The sequence below is a fragment of the Hibiscus syriacus genome, unplaced genomic scaffold, assembly GCF_006381635.1.
Source record: "Hibiscus syriacus cultivar Baekdansim isolate YM2019G1 unplaced genomic scaffold, ASM638163v2 tig00000477_pilon, whole genome shotgun sequence".
Lineage (NCBI taxonomy): Eukaryota > Viridiplantae > Streptophyta > Magnoliopsida > Malvales > Malvaceae > Hibiscus > Hibiscus syriacus.
This window is the reverse complement of record NW_024061790.1, coordinates 726,904-733,249: the sequence shown is the minus strand read 5'-3', so window position 1 is coordinate 733,249 and position 6,346 is coordinate 726,904. Positions and strand designations below refer to the sequence as shown.

The window sequence follows — 6,346 nt, the reverse complement described above, 5'->3', positions numbered from 1 at the left end:
GCAATTTAAGCGTAAACCAAACTCTCATATACAATGCTTAACGATCTACAAATGCTAATGTATTTCACTAAAAGTGAAACTAATATGTACTCAACTGCAATCAACTAACTAAGTAAAAGTGTAACTAATATGTACAAAGTCCAATCAATTAACTAAGCAAAAATGTAACTAATATGTACTCAAGTTTTGTGACGAAAATATGGGGTCAGAAGAATCAGATTTGTAATCAGGTAATTTTCACAATTTCTGAGAAAAATCGAATTTTTGAAATTGAATATTGTAAATATTTGAAATTATTAAAATATTAATTTTTTATTACTAAATATACTTTTATAAAGGTTAAATTGATTTTGATAAGTGATTAAATTGATTTTTTTTTTAAAATAGGAATTTTAGTGACTAATGCAACATCATAAACCCGATTGGGCCTAAATTGTCACATTGGGCTAACGAGGCAACCATTGAATTTAAAAACTTTTTCATTTCCATTTAAAACATGACTAAAATTTCAAATTAGACATCCATAACTATTATAAAATATTTGTACAAACCGAAGCACTGTGACAACTAGTGTAAATCAAATAATACAACTCAGTTTACAAATCCAAATACATAAGGGTCCTATGAATACACATGCCCACTAAAAGTAACAGTACAATACTCTAAATGGGATGTTGGAAATTCTACTGCGCCAGTGCTCCTCGAACGGTTCGACTACTAACATGCGAACGAAAACATCTGAACGCTGAGCTCACAAAACCCAATAGTATAATCGTTAATCTAAAGTAATATTATAAGTCTCATAAACATAAGCATGCTATAATACATGGTAATAAGCAGTACGTGCATGCATGATCATAATCAAGTGCTACCTACTTAAGGTTCAACTGTTCTGTCACTATAGTAAGAGTCTCATGCTTCCCTTAGCTCTCTACTAAGGGCCTCGCCATGAGTATACATGTATCGACTCTCTAACCACAATATCAAACTACTGTGCATTCTCTAAATGCAACGCACAATACACTACTAGTACATGTTCTCACACAATCATCATATACTAGTCTCTATTAGGAGAATTTAGAGTCACATAAGTCTCGGTGAGATTCCCACCAAGTTGCTAAATGATCTGTTGATCCTTAGTAAGCCTTTAGGTAGATCATGAGAGGAACCCAATAATCACATAACATTGGTATAATTCCCGCTCAGCTAACGCATTGGCTCGGTCTCACATTGCCATCAAGCCAAGCTTTAAGGATATCTTATGTACTATACTAATGCAACTACACATGCATATCTGAGTGTTCAAAGGCCATGCATTTCTATCAATGCCCCGGTAGGGCAACTAAGGTAAACTAGCTACACACTAGTATAGTTTAACCTATTAAAGTGAGATCATCCTCTCACTAGTTGTCAACTCGCTCGTTTTCTCATCTAGAACGCTATACAAGGGTTTATTATTATTTTACTTTTTTATGCCTTCAAGGAAATTAATATTCATCTCTACCCAATTAATATTATTAATAGCCCTCAAAGAAATAAAAAAGGATTGGTTCTTGACAAAGTTCAATTGGTGAGGGCGTTAGCAGTCCAGTTAGCCTCTCGGCTAACATATTGAATCTTTAGGGATGACGAATTGCTAAGGGCCTCTCTAACTTTTTTGAGCAACAATCCTATTACAGAGATATATTTATCAGAATTTGCAAGACGATTAATGATGGAAAGTGCATCACCTTTGATGATAGTCCGATCCCACCCGTTTTCAATAGCAAAAGTAGTCAATCCCCCTATGAAGACCAATGGGGTGAATATTCAATATATACTATCAATATAGCAAAATTAGTAAATTTATATGTTCATTTTATTTGATCAAAGATAAAGTGTTACTATAATGGCAATAAGGATGATTAATGCCAGTCTTATTAGAACAAGCAAAGACAGTTTTGGATTTAGGAGGAAAAAGAAAATATTAAAATTACACACCGATATTCTTAGTTGCAGCATGGGGTTAGCCAAGAGGTAAGCTTCAACAGCCTTGTAAACTCCATATATTCTTTGAATTTGTTCCTTAATTTCATCTTCAGTGAAAGTAGAATCATCAATGGTGAAAAACTTGAGCTCTTGACAAGGGTTCCTTCAACTGCAGCAGCTGCCACCAACTTGTTCTCGAAAGAGATTTTCTCAAGCTTCCCTCCCAAAGGTCCACCTTCGATCAAACTGTAACTGTACGATAAGTTCTCCTGGTCTTGTCCTTCAACCTTGTGCTTCACATACTGGAATGGAAGGCCTATGCAAATAAACTTAAGTTTTTATTAAACATACTCGTTGAATGCATCAGAAAGTGAAATGTTAAACAAGTAACCTTCAGCAAAGTTGATCTTGACGAGTGTTCCAGGGCCACCGTTCCCTTCGAGTTCAACGCTCTTGATTGCATGAGGGGCAGCCTTGGGGAAAAGCTTGTCGGCTTAAAAAAAAACAAGGGCTTTGAAAAGCCTGGCTGGGGAGATTGGAGAGGTAACCTCAAACTCACAAGTCACAACACCCATTCTGCTAAATTAATTGGGAGTTAAAAGGAAGAGACAAGATGGACGATTGAGCTGTTGGAAGATATGACAACTAAACATGGTATTTATAGGCTCATCTTGAACCTTGGGAACTTTATTTATTTCAGTTTTTAATTGTATTTATGTCCAAAATTGTTACTATTCTTTTTCATTGAATTTCTACTGGTCAAAAGTGACATCTCAGTATTTCTTAGTTAATGTCCCATTGATATCGTACTTGAATATATAATATTTAATATGTACTTGATAATTTTAGTTATCAAGTTATTGCATCATTTTCAAATTCGTACAAAGTTTATTTGACTTTAAATATTTTGTTTCATACGAGGTTTAGAATTTTATTCTAGAAAACGATATAGCACGAGACTGACTATCTAATACATATTATCAAGGTTTTTATTTATAATTTATATCTGAACAAAAAAAATCTGATTTTATGGATCCAATTTTTTAATATTATCATAATGCCCCTCTCATAAATAAAATTAAAATTTAATCTTTATATTTGTTATACCTTTAGATGATCTCTAGAAACTATTAATTCTCCGCTAATCAAACACCTCCAAATAAACTCCTTCGTTTACCACAGTTTTCAAGACGCCTATATTATTCAAGCTAATTATAATATATGGACAAGACCTCTAACTGACCAACATGATTTATTAGGACAAAATCTAAGAATTCGATCTACATGTAACCATAATCACCCTATGCTTTACATCATCAACTAGAGTTACTATAAATACTCCTCATCCATGCATGATTGAGGGAGGAGACCTATCTATTCTTTCTCCTTTATACCTTAATGTTTAAGAAACCCTTGAAAAATAATTAAGGTTTTAGGTTTTTTCAATTTCTCATAGCACTTTAAGCAATTTTATATTAGGTTATTTTAGAAATCAGCGATTAGAAAATTTTAATTCTAACCTTTAATTGTTACAGAAATATAAAATTCTTTAATTATTTCTTATTTTAATTTCAGTCATGGAATATACATATAGATTATAGAATATATATTTGGCATTGATATATTTGATTTAGTTTGATAAAAAATATTATAAGTTTGATCGCTTGGTTATGATGGGAATAATGAATTTGAATATTGATAGTTATTAGAGAAAATAACTTTAGTGACCAAAAATGCCTTATAATATACGATTTTAACCAACCTTTTTTGGATTTACAAAAATGACCAACAAAATAACTTCAGTGATCGAAAATGCCTTATAATATACGATTTTAACCAACTTTTTTTGGATTTAAAAAAATGACCAACAAAATCTCAACGCGAACTTCAATTTCGCAACACAGGTTCCAAATTCGCAACGCAAATAGGTAAATCGCAACGATAATATGTAAATCGCAATGTGAATAGGTAAATTGCAACGATAATATGTAAATCACAACACGAAAGTCAAATTGGCAACGCGAAAGTCAAAATCGCAACGCGAAAATCAAATTGGCAACGCGAAAGTTAAAATCGCAACGCGAAAGTCAAATTCGCAACGTGAATAGGTAAAATCGCAACGATAATATGTAAATCGCAACGCGAATATTATTTTTGAATTCGAAACACAATATTAATTTCGCAACACAAATGTAAATAGTATAATCGCAAATCATAACCTAAAACCCTAAATCACAACTCAGTCTCATATCCATCTCTCACTCTCTATGGCGACATCCGTCCCCATCTCCGGCAAAATCTGTCCACATATCCGACGACCCCCTCTATCTCCATCTCTCAGAGCCACCCTCACAACCATTCACGACCACAAATAGAAAATCAACCATCGAGGGTTAGTTTTTTTAATTATTTTTTATTTTGAAATTTTTGTATTATTAATAGATTTTTCATATTTAAATTGATGATAAATTTACTGGCAATTTCAATGATAGATTTAACCATTTCGCTTAGATTGCTTAGTAAATTCATTCAGTTTTTGTCTTTGTTTTGTCTTTAACCCTGTGAAGTTAGTATTTGCCTTTGTTTTGTCTTTTGGTTGAAGTAATGCAATTCATTCAAGTTTTAATTTGCAGAAGAATAGTTTTTGAAACTTAAATTCGCAACACGAAAATGAAAATCGCAACGCGAAAATGAAAATCACAACGTTGTGAAAATGAAATTTGCATTGCGATTTTCATTTCGTGTTGCGATTTTAAGTTTCAGAACCTACTCTTCTTCTGCAAATTGAAACTTGAATGAATTGCATTACTTCAACCAAAAAACAAAGACAAATACTAACTTCACAGTGTTGCGAATTTAAGTTTCAAGAATAAACTACTACTCTTTATGTTGTCCTTGAACATGCACTAAACCTATATGTTGTCCTTTTATGTTTATATAAGTGCTTACTTCTGGAATGTTATCTAATGCATTTTGTGAACTATGATAGAATAATGACTTGGGTGAATACCGTGCTAGTTTGAAACATATTTGGCTTTGTTTTCACTGTTTAATATCATGTCTGTTTATAGTGTATGTTTTTTATATATCTAACTTGGTATGTTATTATTGTTTTTGTTAGGAATTTTTTTCGGCTTCATTAACTCTAAGGAATAAATTAAGCCTAGCCACTACAATTGCTAAGACACTTACACCTGTACAAAGAAAATTGTTTGAGGATACTTGCTCCGGGCCATGGCTGAAAGTACAACATGCAAGTGGAGATGCTATGTTGACCTATTTATTTCTTCAGACCATGACTAACGATCTACCCGAGAGGATACAAATGCATGGTTTTGGCTCCAACGAAGAAAAAGGTACTCGAATTGTCCTTGATGTCGGTGCCCGCTTGGGCTGCCAAACCCTTAATCCTCACCCATTATAGGCTTAAATGGATCGAGTTCAATTCGAGGGGGCACATTTCCCTATTCCTGACACGGAGAATAAATCCTCACGAAGACATAGGACATATGAACCCCAGAAGCTACTTGCTAGGTCTGACACGAAGAATAAATTCTCACGAAGACGTCGTTTTCACTCCCACTTAAAAGGAAGAGCTCAGGTATAGAGCTTATGTTATGCAATGCAAGTGTCGTGTGTGAGGAGAAATTATCAAACCTTTGACAGACAATCACAAAAAATGAACTAAAACAAATCCATGACTTTAATATCTAAAAATCAATCAAATGCACACATCAATATACAAAGATATTAAATAACAATTGAAAGGAATCAAAGGAATCATAAATTAAATATAATCGAATTCTCAATTTCTAACTATAGAGACAATATATAATCGATTTAAGGCTTGACCCCCTTAGTCCCCAGCGGAGTCGCCAAGCTGTCGTAGCCGATTTTCGGCAATGCGACACGTCTCAACTTATTTTGTGAAAACCCGATTTTGTAAAAGAAATGTTTCAGAGTCGCCATCGACCTTTTGAGTTAGGAGGTCGAACTCCCAAAAATGTTCTTTTAAAGAGTTTTTAGGAAAACGTCATTTAAAAGATTTATCAATCTACGTGAAACCAAAAATTCATTTTTAATAATAAAACGGATTCGAATACATATTTAAATTAGGATTCCATTATTCCAAATTCAACCATACAACATTATAGAACAAAAATTCTTAGGAAAAATAGAAAAATATTCTTATATTTCCAATTGAAGAGAAAATACTCCCTAAAATACCTTAGGACAAATATTTCTCTTTCCATATGAAATAAAAGAAATATAATAATTTTTCCTATGAATTTAATATAAAAATAATTTTTATATAATATTATAATATATAATAATACAAGAAAATAAATATTTAAAAAAATAAAAACATACTATAATG

The 6,346-nt window shown here is 32.6% G+C and overlaps 1 pseudogene; it reads right to left on the bottom strand.

Annotated features, from left to right (window-relative positions):
* Positions 1 to 1,563: 1,563 nt before the first annotated feature.
* LOC120207317 lies at positions 1,564 to 2,569 on the bottom strand (annotated as a pseudogene).
* Between the last annotated feature and the right edge of the window lie 3,777 nt (positions 2,570 to 6,346).